Source organism: Ictalurus furcatus, chromosome 9 (genome assembly GCF_023375685.1).
Source record: "Ictalurus furcatus strain D&B chromosome 9, Billie_1.0, whole genome shotgun sequence".
Taxonomy (NCBI): domain Eukaryota; kingdom Metazoa; phylum Chordata; class Actinopteri; order Siluriformes; family Ictaluridae; genus Ictalurus; species Ictalurus furcatus.
In genome coordinates this window covers 10,677,893-10,698,283 of record NC_071263.1, presented here as the reverse complement: position 1 = coordinate 10,698,283, position 20,391 = coordinate 10,677,893, and positions in this window count along the sequence as shown.

Here is a 20,391-nt window from a genome sequence, read left to right as displayed (position 1 = left end):
TCTGGATTTGTTAAATCTTTTTTTTTTCTTTTTTTTTTTCTTTTTGTGTTGACATGTGAATCACTTTGAGCTGCATTTTATGTATGAAAGGTGCTATACAAAGTTATTATTATTATTATTATTATTATTATTATTATTATTATTATTATTATTATTATTATGTATTAAAGACGGGCAAACAGAAAACAGGTGCAAGTAATCGAGACACACAAGGGAGACCGTCAGTGACAGGACATGGGTGGAGACAGGTGGCAACAAATATTTTATATGCAGATTTCCTATTGAACTAATTCTAAATGCTGTGTTTATTCCAAATGTTCCCTTTAAACAGATGTTGAACTGGGATTTATGAAGTCAGGTATTCTTTTATGGATGATAAGATTATGGATACAGTACTGTTTAAAATTTTATGTATATTATATATATATATATATATATATATATATATATATATATATATATATATATATATATATTGTGTTCCCAAAATTGATATGATGGAAATGTGATTAAAACAAGTCCTCATGATGTCTGTGTCTGTACTAAGGGCTTAATTGAACTATCTACAGCTGGTCAGACCTTATTCTTTCAGTATTCCTTGTTTGGCATTAAAATGGCATCAGAATATCTTTTCATAATTCATTTTTGGAAAAGACATGATACCATAAATCAATCAAACTAGTAAAAATATATCTTTAATGATCCATGCTTTAATGATAAAATGTCTATACCCAAAAAATAGCTTGTGTCTTGACTGAAGAAATACATGTTATCATTTTAGAATAAAACAGTTTCTCTATTCATTGGTAGGCTGCTCCCCTGAACTAACCACCCCCACCCTGATCCCCATTTTAACCCCTGCCTTTAAACAGTGCTATACCTTCCCTGTTTTATTCAAATAAGATCAGCAGTCCATTCACAGTGACATTACAGCCCATAGGGCCATATTATCATTGGACCTTTGGATCTGCATATCAGAATACACAATATCTTAATCATATGTTCTCAGCTTATGACCCTCCTGGACCTGCCTGATCCATCCTGATGCACCACTTCTGCTTGGAGGATCCATTACCTGAAAATCACTCACTACTGCTGAAGCTGGCCCAGTAATGTATATCATAATGATCACCATGAGATTACTGTACATGGTACCACACAGAAACCCTAAAGACGGCTGTGGATGTTCTTCCTTGGATAGTCTAAAGACTGCAACTGCTAAGAACAGTTTATACTCAAGTCTCCATCATTGACCAGTTAATAACTTCAGTTTGATACAATAGACTTAAAGTTAAAACGCGAATGATGCTCATACTCTACTACTATTCATTGTCAACCAGAGTAGGATGAGTTCCCTTTTGAGTCTGTTTCCTCTCAAGGGTTCTTCTTCTTGTTGGCTCAGGGAGTTTTTCTTTGCCACTGTCGCCTCTGGCTTGCTCATTAGGGATTAATTTAAAATATGAATTCACATTTTATGTCCAGGTTTCTGTAAAGCTGAACTGAATTGAATTCTTGTCTGTTTTATCAGCTCAGAACGTCTTATAGTAGATTGTCTTGTGTACCTGACTGAATTGGTGGATTTAGACACACTATCAGCAGGGTCATATGTTGGATTCATGGTAAGATGTGAAAAAGGTGCTTTTAGATTTGATTGCTTTTACTTAGCAGCACCTCTGCCATCCTCAGCTCAGAGTCTATCAGAACATATTAGGCTGTGCTCTTTCTAAGAAAGAAGGGTTGCCTATTTCATCTTAGTACTAAACATGTTTGGCTGTTGAAGCCTATTATTGCTTCACATAGACAGAAATGTGTCATACAGTTGCAATCAAAATTATTCAACCCCCATTGAAAATCAGGTATATTGTCAAAATTTACAGTTTGCAATGAACAAATCAAATAAAAGTAATTGAATTTCAACACAACGAATGCTTCAAGTAGTTTCCCCAAATTCAACTAAAATGCAACTTATAATGACTTCTCCAGAATCAAAATTATTCAACCCCTTCATGGCAAGCATCTTTAGTACTTAGTAGTGCACCCTTTTGCTGTTATGGCCTGCTGCATAGCTGCCTGTCGAATCTTAGCCCATCCCTCATGAGCAATGACCTCCAGTTCAGTAATATTCTTGGGTTTGTGTGCTGCAAACTCCTTCTACAAATTTCACCAGAGATTTTCTAAGTCAAGTGACTGTGATGGCCCTGTATAATCTTCCAGGACTTCTTCTGCAACCAAGCCTTAGTGGATTTTGAGGTATGCTTGGGATCATTGTCCTGTTCGAAGGTCCAATGATGCCCAAGTTTCAGCTTCCTCACAGACGCCATGACGTTTTCTCCTGTGATTTCCTGATACTTCAATGGATCCATGTTGCCGTCCATACGCTGCAGGTTTCCAGTGCCAGAGGATGCAAATCAGCCCCAGAGCATCACCGAGCCACCACCATGCTTGACTGTGGACAGAGTGTTCTTTCTTCATTCTTCTTCCTCCAGACACACCGCTGATCCATCGTGCCGAAAAGTTCTAGTTTTGTTTCATTGCTCCACAGAACAGAATCCCAAAACTTCTGTGGTTTATTTATATGATTTTGAGCTGACTTTTCTTGTGCTTTTGGGTCAGTAGTGGTGTACGTCTTGGAGTTCTGGCATGGAAACCTTCTGTGTTTAGCCTTACTGTGCTCAATGAAACCTCTCTGCCTGTTGCCACCAAGTCTTGCTGCAGGTCTTTTGCAGTCACTCGAGGGTTTTTCAGAACCTGCCTTCTCAGAAATCTGGTTGTAGCCATGGATAGCTTCCATTTACTTCCCCATCCAGGTATTTAATACATTTTCTGTCCCTGTCCAGTTCAGGTATTTCATGTGTTCCAGCTCAAGCACACCTGGTGCAACTAATGAAGCCCTTGATTAGTTGCATCAGGTGTGCTTGAGACAACACCTGTTTTGCATATTTTTTGCTGTTGTGAGGGATTCTATTCAGGGGGTTGAATAATTTTGAAACTGGAGAAATCATTATAAGTTGCATTTTCAGGTGAATTTGGGTAAACCACTTTTGTTGGCATTTTTTGTGTTGAACTATTTCAATTGCTTTTGTTTGATTTGTTCATTGTAAACAGCTGAACATCTGTACATGTTGACAATAAACCTGATTTGCAATGGGGGTTGAATAATTTTGAATGCAACTGTAAATGTGATTCTCAGTGATGGAATACTGAGCTGGCATATTCAGAAAAGATGTAGTAGATGGAAACTGTACATATTTAAAGTGCTTTGGCTCTGTATTCTGACTTATTGGATTATGCCCAAGCAATGAATATTACATTATAAAATGTACATATATTCACATACAATGGGTGAACTATATTAAAATCACTACAGTCCCATTATTTAGGGAACCAAGTGGATACATAAGCAAGCAAACTGTGAATAATCAGTACTTAGAGTCCGCTCACCTTCCCCAGGGACACCACTTCAGTAGAGCGGCATTAGGAGCCCAAACCCAATTGATCAGCTGACATGGCAGGGATTAGTGAATTGTAATGGAGAACCCTTACTACACCTTTTTCTCTTTCCTCAGACCTAGCCCCATAAACGCTCAAATTGCTGACCTATTCGACTTGTAACTAACTTAAGAAAGAGGAACTTTGTAAATATCCACTCTCTTTTCATTGAAGTCACTGCAATGACAGAGGGATAACGCAAACATAACCAGCACCAGCATCTCTACAAACTCTATTTTGCACTTTGACTCTCTGTGAAGGCTCACAGAGATAAAGGTTTACTTTCTTTTCAAATTCATATCACAAAACTCAGCAATAGAATAATAAGTCTTACTAATCCAGATTCACAAGACAAAAGAGTTTAATGGTTTTGATGTTGATAAATAAATTATATAAGATCAAATCAATTATAGTGTTAAAGTGTTTCAATTAGTGTTTCATAAATTAATAGTTTTTCATATGCAATGGCTAATAATGCTTGAGTCTGACTGATGACTTTACTTAAGGAACAGGCCATATTCGTAGCTCTTCTGACATATACTAATTTGCTAATGCCACTTGACAAAACAAATTAGCTACCTGACAAACGTGTTGTGAAAAACGTCAATTGTTGTGACGTTATGACCGGAGAGTGAAATACAAAGTTATTATGGTGATGACATTGTGCAGATTGGACATTATTGTCACATGCCAACAGTTTAGAAAAAAAGGTAGAGAAAAGTACTAATGTACTGCCTATCTTTTTGCTTGTTCATATGATTCTGTTGCCGATATTTAACACACTAGTTTCAAGGGCCATTCACACCAAACTTGTATACACTGATGTTTACACAATCACTTAGCCAGGCGTCAAATAACTAGAACAAAGATTTAATTATCTGTCCCGATTGTACTGTTCTGGAGTCCGCCTACTGTGAACCCTTTTCTTAAAGCCTTGGTGAGTGGAAAAAAATAAAACAACCAAATGTTTGTGTTTGTGACGCTTTCCCTGTAGTGAATAACAAAAGAGAGTCTTTTCCAGTAATGTATAACAAGGTAGGAAACACTTGTAATGGGATCATGGTATACTCATCCATGCAGAACATTTTAAGCTCCTTTATATTCTTAAGTTTATGTATGTGGACATCTATATTCAAGTCCGTTAAATTTTAGTTGTATAGCGCTTTTAACAATGGACATTGTCACAAAGCAGATTTACAGATATATTATACACACACACACACACACACACACACACACACATATATATATATATATATATATATATATATATATATATATATATATATAAATTTAGGAAATCCATCCATCCATCCATCTTCTATTCCGCTTAAAGGGTGCCAATCCATCGCAGGGCACACAAACACATACACACATCCATTCATACACTACGGACACTTTAGACATGCCAATCAGCCTACCATGCATGTCTTTGGACTGGGGGAGGAAACCGGAGTACCTGAAGGAAACCCCCACAGCACGGGGAGAACATGCAAACTCTGCACACACATGGCAATTTAGGAAACAAATTAAAAAATTTATCTCTAATGAGCAAGTCAGAGGTGACAGTGGCAAGGAAAAACTCCCTGAGATGATATGATCCATTCACACACATCCATTCATACACTACGGACACTTTAGATATGCCAATCAGCCTACCATGCATGTCTTTGGACTAGGGGAGGAAACCGGAGGACCCGAAGGAAACCCCCGCAGCACGTGGAGAACATGCAAACTCTGCACACACATATGGCAATTTAGGAAACAAATTAAAAAATTTATCTCTAATGAGCAAGCCAGAGGTGACAGTGGCATGGAAAAACTCCCTGAGATGATATGAGGAAGAAACCTTTAGAGGAACCAGACTCAAAAGGGAATCCATCCACATCTGGGTGACACCGGATAGTGCAATTATGAATAATGCCCTTTTATAACCATGTACTACATGGTCAAAAAGTGCAGTTGTGTAACCATGAAATTCATGACCAGGAGACTTGAGTGCAAAACTGTTTATGGCAATTGCAGTCCTAAAGCTATTGTAGCAAAACTGTTCATATCAGTTGCAGTTCAAAAACATCTTCATGGTTTTTAAGTGGTACCATCCTCAGTAATCTCATTGATCTTTAGCTGTCCATGCAGGCCATCCTCAGCAACAGCAAGTGATTTCCAAGTGATGAGAACTCCAACCATAAGTAGGGCACCAGGATGGATCAGGCAGGTCCGGAGAGCTATATATTTAAGTCAAAACACAGATTTCAGTACGTTTCAAATCTGGGAGACTGTTTTTGTTTTACTTTAAGCATTTATGTGTTGATTTGGAAGCCTGTTTGGCTCAATGTCTTGTTGAAAGATCTATCACTGCCAAGTCTGAACCTCCTGGCAGAGGCAACCAGGTTTTGGGCTGAAATATCCTGATAATTCGCAGAGAACATGGTGCCATAAATTCTTCACAAGATCCCCTGCACCAGCTACAAAACAGCCTCAAAAAAATCAATGATTGACTTCCAAATTTTACAGTCAGAATCAGGTGCTTTTCCTTGTATTTTTTTTTTTTTTTTTTTTAGAGAAAATGCTATTATTGAAAAATGTATGAGACTGATTTTTCTTAGAAAAAATGTTTTCAATGTTTTCTCCTATTCTTTTAATTATTGTAAATAATTTTTTGTTTGTATAATTATGTGTCAGTAATTCTGTATCACAGCACCCCATCATTTGTTATTTTTCTTATAACAGCATGCTCCATAATTTTATATTCCTTATTTTTCCTAATTGTAAAATGACACATCTAGAATTAACTCGTGAATTAACATCTAGAATTAACATGTGAACATTTTAAGTGGAATTATTTCTATTGGTTCTTACTTTTGCACTCAATTATATAACAATACAGTAAAAAATAAAGGCTATTTGGGAGCTGTTTTTAAATTAATGTTCCTTATATTCTTTTGCCACTGTTGATGTCAAACGTTAACGTTTGACGTCTCAATTAACATAAATTTGACTTAATTCAATTCAATTTCTTAATCATATTCTGAATCATATTCAGCTCCATTTGTAGATTTAAGCATTTAAAATGCATGTCCTTATTTCAGCTGTTTGTATTCTTAATAAAATTATATACGCTCAAGTCATTCATGGTGACTGGTTTAATTTGATTATAATCTAAACATTAATTCATCAGCAGCAGACAAGCTTGATTTGTTGTGCTATATTTCTGATGAGCACAATTTGTCATCTTGATCATCTATGTAAACGTGAAATATCTCAGAGTAAACTGATGTACAACTGCAACAGAAACTATGTATATTTTAAGTTTTCTTTAACACTTTATATATTATATATATTCTTTATATTTAAGTTTTCAGAGCGGGTTGTCCACTAATTGTAGGGTTGGTGGTTCGATTCTATATAAGTGCAGACCATTTAACATTCTTTGAAAAAAATGATTGTACACAGCACATCTGTGGTTATGGATGGGATTGCCCTCAACATTGGTAGTAATTACTAATGTGGAGGCGGTTCACTGCCATGTAGATAAGTGGACTTATCATATTTTGGGTAGTTGAGTGCCTAGTTGAAATCATACTAACGCTGTCTCTGTCCCAGAGAGAAAACATGTAGAAATATTGATATTGCTTATTATGGTGTTTGGTCTTAAGGGAGAAAACCTTAACTGAAAAGAAATAATAAGAATTTTGGATTTCAAATGGAAAAAGGTTTGCCTCCCTGAGAATAGCATTACAATCTACACAGCTTTTAATTGTCTTGAGCCCACAGTTTGATCAAGTAGAACTGAATTACACACAGTGGGCAACTTACTTTATCATGCCAGAATGACAGAACATTTTATAACACTAAAGTTCCTTAATTACTGTTGGAGGGTGCATTTCTCTTGTGGTAAGTTGTCTGTAAAATTACTAATGCAGGTTTTTGTACCTGACTGGGCTTCTGATATTCTGTTTAACTGAATAGAGGACAATAATGTCTAAATTATTATAAAATTTAACTGCCCTCTATATTCTGCTGAAATACCTGCATGTGTAATAGCAGTATTATTAATCAGAGATCGGTCTGACTCACTGAAGACTTCACCCCTTAGCTGAGGCTTTTTGGCCTACAAGCAGCTTACTATATACAACCAAATGTTTTATAAAAGATACAAAGATGGTGTAATTGATCTTGATGATACTCTGGTTGGTAGAAAAACAGAGTGAAGATCTCTCTCTCTCTCTCTCACTCTCTCTCTCTCTCTCTCTCTCTCTCTCTATATATATATATATATACGCAAAAGAAATTCCCTAACAAGCATAATCAAACAAAACCGATGAATCATGACAATGATTTTTTTTTTTTTGCAATATATTTTGTGAAAACACTTCTACAGCATTTTATCATACCCATTTCCATGTTTTTAAGTAGTGAGAGGAAACCAAAGAACTCAAAGGAAACCCACACAGACACATGGTCAACATAAGAAACCTAAGCTCAGCATCAAACTGGGAGCTGTGAGTTGGCAACGCTCACTGTACCACCCTGCCACATTAACATTTTCATTAAGAAAAATGCAGGTAGCTACACTTGTAGCTTAACTTCATTAAAGCTACATGCATGATTAATTAATATTCACATCTTCTGCTAATTACAAATAATACAATAACACAATAGTTGTTCACTTAGAGGAAAGTAGTTTGCTACGCCACCATCATTAAACAGTGTTGCTGCAATTCTTTTTTATATAACAGATGTGTGTGTATGTGTGTGTGTTTGTGGGGTTTACATGAAAAACAAAAAGGTTCATAACAATCTACACACAAACAAACACAATACAATTAAAAACATGCAATTCAAAACACTATACATGCATTTATCAGATCAAGAGTGGTGCACAGGTTATAATAAGCAACAAGTCTTCTTAATTATGTTATTTTTACTCATCTAATAATCTAATAATTTTCATTTTTCCTTTGAAATAAAGGATTAGGTACCCCTCTGAAAGAGGAAGCACTTTATCATCATTTTGCATAATTGTTGATTTCAAAAGGAAGCAAAGGAAGCTGGCGTTCACTCTAATGATTAAACCAACACTATTCATAATCCATAGCTGTTGGGCATGAGGAGTGGAGGCGCTCACCAACCCAACAGCTCAACTAAAGTGGTCTTAAACTGTCCTGAAAGCCCCATCAAGCACTGTGCACTATGTTTTATCTCACACTCACTACCTGCTCATACGTATTGCAGGAAAGATGCCACAGTCACAAACAGTGAGTGTTCAACATCCATTAAGCACTTGAGTTTGATATACTGTGCTAATAGTTGGCCTCACTTTTCAGACCAATTGGTTTGTTTGGAACAGCAAAGTTTTTTTGGTTACCACTCATTCCACCTCAACCATTCTTTACCTTGAATAAAGTGTTTCTAATTTTAACTTGTTTTCAATTTTTACACATTGAACAGGAATTTTTTTCTGAAGCTCCTTCAGGCCAGGAATGTAAATCTAGACTGTGAGTAATACTTTTGCTACCTGAGTGATATGGCCTCGCTGACATTCACTTTTTGTACTGGACACAACATGCCAAAAAGCAACACTATACTTTTAAGAAGAATTTTCTTTCTGTTGCACTGCAACTAAGATAAGAGTATCATTTACAGTTATGTTCTAATTCAGTCTCTTTGTATTAGTTTGATTACACAGATTCAATTTGAAGTGAATTAACATGGCAATAATATAAGGGCTAAATAATAATTGGTGTAAACATGTGCATTGAGTAACAGTTCCATTATTAAACTTTAAAAAAAAAATAGCATATAGTTGCAATTATAGGGAATTAAATCTTTTCTCCCCTGCTATCTTTGGTATGCACAGAGTTTCATGACTATAGGCCAAACATACTTAAACATGAGGTACAAAAGGAAAACCCACATCAATTTGTATGCCAGTAGTGCCGGCTATGAGGCAAATAACTAATCTATATTACTCAACATACTATAAAGTAGCAGTCATAACTGGTTGTGATTATATTAAGCTTATTATATTTACTAAAAAGCATTTTTTAAAAGCCAAGGGATACTAATTCATGCCTTATTAAAATTATTAATTGTAATTCCTTTTTGTTTAATTAAAGCTTTTACTTACCTCTTCTGGTGTTTGGACAAGTTGGCACTTTGTTTTGACTCCGATTGAGTGAAAACTTAAAAAAATAAATTATTGGTGGACATAAACAATTTTCAACTACTGTAAATATGATTAGATGCTATTATTGTGATATACATAAATATCAGTGTACATCAGTCCTAGCTCTCTGGCAGACTTCACTTTGTATCTTTTGATAAATAGAAGTATTCTACTGCCCCTGTTACGCAAGGAATCCCTCAAGGTTCAGTTCGTAGTCCCCTCCTCCTCATCACATTAACCACATGTATCCATGGTCCGAAAACATGCATGGAGGCTAACTTCCTTAAGATAAATCCAGAAAAAAAAAAAAACCCATAGAACTTACTTGTCAGTAGCAAAGCTATTCTTACTAGACTTCCTGAATTCTCCATTGATCCTCAACTAGTGTTCACAAGCTTGGTGTTATTTTTGACTCCACCCTTCCCTCTGAACCTCATATTGGGCTTCTAACTAACAGCACTTCTCTTCAGCTGCATAATTTAGCCAGACTTCGACCCCTTCTCAGTCTGAAAGAAGCCGAAAACCTGGTCCATGCTTTCATTACTTCATGTCTAGCTTACTGTAATTCCCTCTTCATTGGTAAATCTGGAAAAAACATTAATAAACTGCAACTTATTCAAAACTCAGCTGCCAGGGTCTTTACATACACTAAGCGATCAGCACATATTACACCCAATCTCCATTAGTTACACCGGCGGCCTGTACCATCCCGGGTTAAATATCAATTTAAATATTCAATATAATGTTAAATATAATTTAATATTCAAGAAAATCTAACTGCCAGTTTTGCTACTCCTCCTCCAAATTTTGTCCAATCTTCACCAAATTTGGCTTGCATCATCTTGAGACCTGTATCCAAAACCTTTCTCCTGTAACCCAGGAACATTTGTGACTGCACCACCTTGTAGTCAAGAACTGTAACAACTTAAATGTTTTTCCTTATATCATTTGAAGAATTTGTGCTAAATTCACAGTTCTTTTTTGCTGTAATTCCCTGGAGTATGCTGAAGTGAACACACACCAACCTTTTAAATTCAAGTGTACTTCCTGTTGACCATCTTGAATTTTGTCAAAGTTTGTTTTTTCGCTAGTGAGGTTGGTGACGCAGCGACTGTTTAAAGCTGCTATAATGCAAGTGATAACAGGAACTTGTTTTGTGGCTGTTTTACAATGGTAAATATAACTATAAATGTATCAAATGCACAACGTGCCATTCTTTAAATGATAAAAATGTCAGTGTTGACAAATTGCTGTGGTAAGAACAATACAACATTTCAGGATGTTGTGTTACAGAAAAATAATCCACTCCAGGGTGGTAACAGCCTTCTGCTTTGCATAAGGCCACATCACACCACCCTGTCATGTTTTATTCCTTAATAAATATTATATAATACATAATATACTACATGTATTAATACAGTATAAATCTTTAAATCCAATCTTTTTTTTTTTTTTTAGGTTTCATTCCAGTCTATGCCATCCCTTGATTGTATAGTAATAAATTATACAATGCAGTAAAACAGCAGTTTCCCAGGACTTATTGTTCCTTATAAACTCAAAAGGAAACACAAATGAAATTGAGGTGAAATTAATGTGCAGATACACTGCTAGAGATATTTACTAAGGGCCTTGAATGAAACACAAACGTAATTCTCTTTCCCACTGATCGGATCAGAATCTTAACAATAAACTGAAAGATACAAATCAGATATGATTCATAATTTCATAATTTCCACTGCTCGTCTGCTGTGTGTGTGTTTGTGTGTGTGTGTGTGTGTGTGTGTGTGTGCTGGCTGGCTGGCTACCAGACTGGGAAGTTTCTCCTGGATCAATAATCTTCATTTCCCTCTGTCCAGAAGTAGGAGCTGATTTAGAGTTCCCACTACTCTGCGCACACACGCATGCACGCACGCACACACGCACACACGCACGCACACACACACACACACACCCGCCCCCTCCCCCTGCTGTTTGCAGACAGCACATGAAACAGGTTCTTTTTGGGTCAGGATGCTATAAGTTGGTCTCAGAGGATGAGCCAGTCCCTGTTCCCTTTCAAGAACTGAGAATTACAGATTTCTGGTGTGCAGCTATCACTGAACAAGAGAATGATGAACGACTCAGTAGGTCTCAATCAAAAAGCCAAGATTAGCAAGTTTTCTCTACAGCCCTTACAAAATCCTTTTGAATGTATACTGTTCTTCTTAAGTGACTTAGTACATACAACTTGAATAAGTTGTCCTTGAAAGAAAGGAAAAGAACAAGAGAGTGAGGGATGGGGGTGGGGCAGTGGGAACTACTTAAGATATATGCCTGATTTCCATGTGACATCGTCTCCAGAGACCATTTTGAAAAGAATAAGAAGATGCGCTTCAGTGGCGCCTAAAAAATGTCACACAAACAAGGATCTTATCACACCACAGAGATGCCCAGGAAGACTTTAACAGTGCATCTCTTGAGGCATTTCAAACTACAGAGATGTAAGTTTCCATGAAAAGAAAGGTAAATAATGGGATATTAATTGGTAAGTTTAATTCAGATCTCTGCAGCATCTGTTTGTGATATCTCAGTAGCTGTGCAACCCATTAAGTGATGAGTGACTGCTGCTTTATGATACCAGTTCCAGCACAGTGTGTTAAAATTTATCCGTAAGCAAAGGTATAAACCACAATGATTCCAAGCCCTTCAGATGCATGTTAAAGTTATTTATTTGTCAAGTTAGAAGGTACGCCCTACAGTGTCATTTGCACTCTCTATAAGAGTCTAGCTCCAGTATAATAACATTTGCGTCTCTTGCTGTGTAGGAGCTGCGGCAGAATAATAAGTGACATGTTCTAATGAGGCCTCTGATTAGACTGAAACGGCATCATCAATCATCAGTGCAAGTTAAGCACATAAAAGACAGATATTGTGTAATGGTGATTGGAGCTATTTATGCTACTATGTCAAGTAATGAGATTAAAACAAAGAGAAAAAAAAAACTGTTAATAAGCTGTATTTTTGAACAATTTCTTATTCAGAATAGCTGGGCTAGGGAGGCACTGTTTGATCCTGGTTTGATTCTGAGCTCAGGTTACATTCTGTGTGGTGTTTCGTAGGTTCTCCTCATGTCTGTGTGGGTTTCCTCCATGTTCTCTAGCTTTTTCTCATCTCCCAAAAATGCATGTAGGTGGTAAAGACAACACATCATTCATAAATGAGGATGACTGGGAGATTCGGTTTGATCTCTCAAGATCCTCTTTATATGAGGTATTTGATTTCTAATCCTTTGTTGCTATTCTCAAAGAGGTAGAAAATGCTCCAGAATTGCTCAGGTAACCATCTCCATGGAGATTGTGCACTTTAAAGAGCCATGTGCATTATGGCAATCTTGTCTAAACATCATCTACAGCATTGTGTGACTTTAAAATGTTTAAAGTGATCAAGGTCATTTCAGTCATGATCATTGTTAAAGTTGTTTTGAAGAATATATTTTTTTCTATATTGATTAAGAAACTGCTTGATCAGCCAGTAAAAATAGCAATTAGTCAACAAGCTATTTCAAAAAAGCTATTTCAAAGGCTCTGGGACTCCAAAGAACCACAGTGAGAGCCACTATCTCCAAATGGAAAAACTCAGCACAGTAGTGAACCTTAAGTGGCCGACCTTCCAAAATTCCTCCAATAGCACAGCAACTACACTTCCAGTAAGTCACAAAAGAGCTAAGGACAACATCAAAGGACCTAAAGGCCTCTCTTGCATCAATAAAGGTCACTGTTCATGACTCCACTATCAGAAAGACACTGGGCAAAAATAGCATCCATGGAAGAGTGGTGAGGTGAAAACCACTGCTAACCCAGAAGAACATTAAGGCTCATCTGAATTTTGCAAAACACATCTTGATGATCCTCAAATCTTTTGGGAGAATGTTCTGTGGATTGATGAGTCAAAAGTGGAACTGTTTGGAAGACAGGGGTCTCATTACATCTGGCGTAAACCAAACACCGAATTCCACAAAAGAACATCATACCTATGGTCAAGCATGGTGGTGGAAGTGTGATGGTGTGGGGATGCTTTGCTGCTTCAGGGCCTGGGCAACTTGCAATAATTGAGGGAGACATGAATTCTGCTCTCTACCAGAAAATGAATGTCCCTTCAGTCTGTAAGTTGAAACTCAAGCGCAACTGGATTATGCAGCAAGACAATGATCCAAAGCACAGGAGGAAGTCCTAGTCATAGAAGTAAGTGAAAGACTGATCTGCTCAGAAGCATTTTGTTTGAAGGTTTAAAACTATTTAGTATGAGATATACACAAAAACAAGAAATCAGAGAAAGGGATGGGGCAATCAAAGAAATCAGGATGGGGCAAATACTTTTTCACAGCACTGTATGTACAGTAGGTTACATTTCAAATACTAGTGTTCTGCAGATAGTCACATAGTTATATGATACGGTCTGTGTCAGAATGTGCCCAGAAACCCAAGGTTAACACACTCTATGACACACTGTTATGAGATTGTTTGGTATGATTAGACACAGTGCTTGAAGCTCTCATCATTGCAGTAGGACTTTGGGAGCCATACTGATCACACAATGATTAAACACATTTTCACACCACTGTATAGGCAAATGTATCTTAATTCTATCATTTATCTTGTATTTGTCATTATTATTGTTATTAATTTTAGATCATTTTACTAATTTCAAGTCTTGAATGCATTTAGATGCAGTTTACGCCAGCTCATTTTATGTGTGCTGTATTTTCCCATGCACTGCTTTTAAATAAGATTTTAGTCACATACCTTTCCATTTGTAGTTCTCAAATGTGACTCCAGTAAGTCAGATGTAAGCTTCCCTATTCAGCATTGTAATATAATCAGCATTATATTAAACCACCAACTTCAGGTGTCAACTATGATTCTGACACAGGAATCATAGTTGACATACCATTTTCAGTTTCAAGAAAGAAATGATATCTTAGCAAGTAAAAATTATCTTGACTATAGAAAACTTTATTTTATTTTTCTCATTATTAGGTTATAAAACAAATATAAGGATAATAAGCCTAAATCTAGAGATTTTTTGCTTTATGCCAGTTTGAAATTGTCGTATTCTAATGGTAGGCAATTTTAAACATAAAATTAGTAAAAACAAAACAAATATTTATAAGTCATGTGCTAATATGTATATCTTTTTTGCAGTGTGCATACTTCTATAGATATCCCTCTAGGTTTAACTACATAAGGTTTTAATTTATGCCTTCCTCGTTGATCTACAGCTCCTTCTATAATTCACGCCTGTGGCAAATTGACAGTGCATTAATAGTAAAGTATGGGAAGACTAGTCAGTGCTACATCACTGTATTGATCACTGTGCTGTTTATGGACATCGAGGTCTCAAAGAAGGAGCTCAGTCAACCATGAGCAGATACATGTTTCATATTTAGCAGTGAAACGAATGAGATGCACAAAACCTAGAGCAGAAAAAGAGACATCTAGGAAAGTTCTTTTGGCTGCTTCATATAATATTTGGTTAAAGTTAGAAATATAATATATTTTTTAAGAACACCATGTTCATACAATAAAACATTTCTAAGTGTTATTGTGGTTATAACATGCTCTCCAGCGTGCTGCTTAAAGGGGAAACCGTGACATAACCACCCCAAGGGCACCTCTATTTGCGGCCCCGGCCCCCCTGGGCAAAATGTCCCCAGCTGAACCAGGAGACCGTGCGGCATTCTGAGCGCAACAAAAAAGCAGATCAACGTCCTCGGCAGAACAGAAAAGCGGAGCGACGTCCTCGGCTGAACAGGAAAGCGGAGCGACGTCCTCAGCTGAACAGGAAATTGGAGCGACGTCCTCGGAGGAACAGGAAATCGGAGCGATGTCCTCGGTGGAGCAGGAAAGCGGAGCGATGCCCTCGGTGGAGCAGGAAGGCAGAGCAACGTCCTCGGCGGAGCAGGAAGGCAGAGTGACGTCCACATCGGAACAAGAACACAGAGCGACGTTTTCAGTGGAGCCTGCAGGCTGAACTTGGTAGGCTGTGTCAGTGGATTCGGGCGTAAGCATAACTTGGTTGGTCAGATCAGCAGACGTAGATGTGAGCAGAGCTTGGTTGTCTGTTTCAGCAAACTCGGGTGTGGGCAGAACTTGGTCGAATGTATTTACTGACTCTGGCGTGAGCATAACTTGGTTGGTCAGATCAGCAGACTTGGACGTGAGCAGAACTTGGTTGTCTGTAACAACAGACACTTGGTTGGTCAGGTCAGCAGACTTGGACGTGAATAGAGCTTGGTTGTCTGTGTCAACAGACACTTGGTTGGTCATGTCTGCAGACTCCGGTGTGATTAGAGTTTGATTGTTCGAGTCAACAGACACCTGGGACAATAACTGGGCATTACAGTGAACCTCTGGAGCTGAGACCCCCTCATGGATCTCAGGCTGAAACTCTGAAGCGGAGGCCTCCTCGTGGGTTTAAGGTTGGAGCTCGGGTTCTGTAGTCGCCATGTTGACCTCAGGCTGGAGCTCTGGAGCTGAGACCTCCTCGTAGGTCTCATGCTGGAGCTCTGAGGCCGCCAAGTTGACCTCAGACGGGGGCCCAGAGGTCGCCAGGTTAACCTCATGCTGGAGCTCCGGAGCCGAGACCTCCTCGTAGGTCTCGTGCTGGAGCTCTGAGGCCACCAAGTTGACCTCAGGCTGAAGCTTGGCGGGTGAGACCACCTCATGGGTCTCAGGTTCGAGCTTGGGTTCTGCAGTTGCCATGCTCACCTCTGGCTGGCGCTCTGTTGCTGAGACCTCCTCGTGGGTCTCAGTTTGGAGCTTGAAGGTCACCACGTGGATTTCTGGCTGGAGCTCTGGTGCTGATACCTCCTCGTGGGTCTCAGGCCGGAGCTCTGAGGTTGCCACGTGGACCTCTGGCTGGAGCTCAGCCGGTGAGACCAGCTCATGGGTCTCAGGTTCGAGCCCCTACAGAGGTTTTTACGTTGACCTCTGGCTGTAGTTCCGCAGGGGCTTTCCTGTGTCGATGCTTGTGCTGATGCCAGCTGCTCTTGAAGCATTCCTTAGAGCTGCTTCCTGGAGACCCAGCTTCTTGCATGTGGGACATTGGAGCTGAGTCTCTTTCCCGCAGCCCTCAGTCATGCATCTCAGAGGAACATGAAGTGGATTTGTGGAAGCTGCCCTGTCAATCCCCTCATAATAGAGGTTGAATGGCAGGTCAACCTGGGGCTGTCCATTGACTGTCCACCCCAGTAAATCCAGACTGTGTAGCTGCCCAGGCTGTGTAAACTCATCCAAAAAAAGTTCCGCAAACTGAGTGACAACATGGAGGGCAGAGGACTCAGTACTCACCAGCTGCTCTGCCCATTCACGGGCCGGACCGCAAAACCTGGACACTAAGAACCCGATCCACTGTCTCTTAGTAGGCTTGGGATACGCCAGGCTGCAGAAATATTCCTGGCAGCTGAACAGGAACTCCAGCGGGTAGCTCCCCAATCCCGCTGTCTCCGGTGGAAGTCCGACGGCGTACCTTTGAGGGAACTGCACGGACAAGAAATGTGGCCAGTAATCCGAACGTTTCCCGATAAGGTACTGTCCTGCTACTTCCATGGTAGCGTGATGTCTCCCCTGTCTTCCTGCTGCATCCATGTAGAGGCGGAATATTCTGTAACGTACCATGGGGAATATGGAAGCAGAAGCAGGCGGCAGGATAAGGCAGTATAATCCAAAGGAGTGATCAAAGTACGTAGTCGTGAAACATGCAAAGGTCAGGCGATCGGCAAACAGGCATAAACTGGGCAAGGCAGGAATCAATGTCGTGCTCACGGAAAACAGGGTCGAGATACAAAATAAGAAACATAAACAATAGCGAGGGACTGGGAGCGGAGATACCAGCGTGGACTAAATCTAATGTTTAACCTAAATAACTCTAACAAGGAACCTAACATGGATATTAACTATGACTATCTATGGTAACGAATCAAATCTAAACTAAACTTATCTAATCTAATATTCTGCGCCTTGTGCTAGGAGGCACGCGGTATATATACAAACCTAATCAGCGTCATTGCTGATGGCTGACACCAATCTAGACACACGTAAAACAACAACCAATGACAGAACAGGGAGGAGACATAACAGAAACATACCAAAAGCATGTGTCCAATGTACACAATGTCACGATTGTAAACAAAAGAGAAGCAGGTACTCGCGCACCTTGCTCATGCACGCACGCCCACATGCTCTCCAGCGTGCAGCTTAAAGGGGAAACTGTGACAAAGACACTATGACATTGGGGCAAAACACAGTGGCAAAGATTAAACAAAAACCAAAGAACAGAACACGGCAACAGAGATAAAGGCAAAAAAGACAAACGTTAGACAAATAGTGCAGTGCAAACTGTGGCTATATACAGGAGTGCTCAATTAACAGAAATGTGATTCAAGTCATGTGACTGTGATGCAGTGTCCGCTGGGAACTGTAGTTCAGAGTTCCTTCTCGAAGTACATGACAGAACCCCCCCCCCAAGGACGCTTCTCCCAGAGCGCCAAAATACACTCCCTCCTTCTGGCGGTCCTGGCCCTCTGGGCAAACTGTCCTCAACAGGACAGGAAAGCAGAGCGACATCCTCAGCTGGGCAGGAAGGCAGAACTTGGTTGCTCGTGATGTCGGTTTCAGGCATGAACTGGCCATGCTCTCTAAGGTTCAGGTATGGAACGGCCTCTTCTGCACCGTAGAGAGATGACAAGATATATCTGGCCTGGCTTGAATGCGGAGCGATGGCTACTGGACAGCCAGCAGAAGGAACAAAGCTCAAGGAGGAGCCTGGGGGGAAGCAACATTCCCCATGACGCTAGAGGGGGGAGTGCCGCTCTCCACGGGGTCTGCGGGGGGAGCGAAGTTCTCCGCGAGGCCAGAAAAGGGAGCGAGGTTCTCTGCGAAGCCAGAGGGAGGAACGATGCCCTCCGTGGCGCAGGAAGGGGGAGCAACATACAGCATGGAGCAAAGAAAAGGAGCAATGTCTTCTGTGGAGCAAGGAGGCAGAGCGACGTCCTCAGCGAAGCAGGATGGCAGAGCAATGTCCTCAGCCAAGCAGGAAGGTAGGGCGACGTCCTCAGCCTAGCAGGAAAGCGGATCGAAGTCCTCAGCTGAGCAGGAAGGCAGGGCGACATCCTCAGTGGAGCAGGAAAGCAGAGCGACGTCCTCAGCGGAGCGACGTCCTCAGCGGAGCAGGTAAATGGACCGACGTCCTCAGCGGAGCAGGTAAGCGGAGCGATGTCCTCAACGGAGCAAGAAAGCAGAGTGACCTCCTCAGTGGAGCTGAAAAGCCAAGCAATGCCCTCAGCGGAGCAGAAAAGCCGAGCGATGTCCTCAGCAGAGCAGGATAGCAGAGTAACGTTCTTAGCGGAGCAGGAAAACAGAGCGGAGCACTTGGCCATGCCGGGATGTGGGGCAACATCTTCAGCTGAACAGGGTGACTGAGCGTTGTCCTCAGCTAAACAGGAATGCTGAGCGGCATCCTCAGACGAGCAAGGAGGCTGAATGACGTTCTCTGTCGACTCGGCATGCTGGATGAGATCCACAGTGGGGGAGGGAGGGTGGGAGATGGTTCCAGCCTAAACAAAATAACAAAAAGACACTATGACATTGGGGCAAAACACTGTGGCAAAGACTAAATAAAAACCAAGGAAAAAAACACGGCAACAGAAATAAAGGCAAAAAAAGACAAACATGAGACAAAGAGTGCAGTGCAAACTGTGGCTATATACACGAGTGCTCAATTAACAGGAACGTGATTCAGGTGCAGGTGGTCATGTGACTGTGATGCAGTGGCTACTGGGAACTGTAGTTCAGAGTTCCTTCTCTCATTACATAATACTAAGGAGTCCAATTTTCTTTTAAATCTTTTAAAAAGCATACACATGTTACAATTATATGACTTTTTCCCCATGTAAGGGAATGTAAGGGATGTAGCTGTAAGGGAATTAAAAAGCTCTGTACCAAGGTATGTTTATTTCTTTAAAGCATACTGTAGAAGAAAGATGTAAAAGAACGCTACTAATTCACAATGAAACGATGTGTTCTAAAGGTATACAAATACAGATATGAATAGGAAGCGAACTATTCATTATTATTATTTGTTTTAGAAAGCTTGCCAGAAAGGTTCACAAAGGATCTTTTGGAGAATAGAAGTGTGCATTGCCGCAGGATGGCAAAAGAGGTTTTTATTTTCATGTGGGCACAAGCAAGAGGGACAAAAAGGACAATGGACAATGTGCAGCACTGTGCTTTGTCCATTTGTGTGTCCATTTACAGCATTCATTCATTCATCTTTAAAATCAGTAGTTTCAAGTAGCCTAGTAGTTAGTTTGTATTTGGGGAAACAGCACCAACTAAATTCATTAGAAAATATTGTGGAATATTGTGTGTAGAAACAAAAATATCTCGAATGATGTAGCTGAGGTTGAAGAACTATAGAGCCATAATTCACAGTGGCTCTGGTGGCATACTCTCTCTGCCCCCTATCAATCACTGTGACACTAGCCAGTCATAGGCCTCTTTGATCTCATGCATGTGGAAGTGGGTGGATATCACTTTCCTCCAAGAGTTTTAGGCTGCCCCCGATGTTGCATGAGCAACAGTTCGAAACAATGTGGTCAGTTGGCTTCAAATGCCTCAGTGGAAGCAAGTGATAGCCTTTGCCCTCCCAGGTCGATAGCTGTCAATTGATAAGAGCACTGCAAAAAAGTGCTT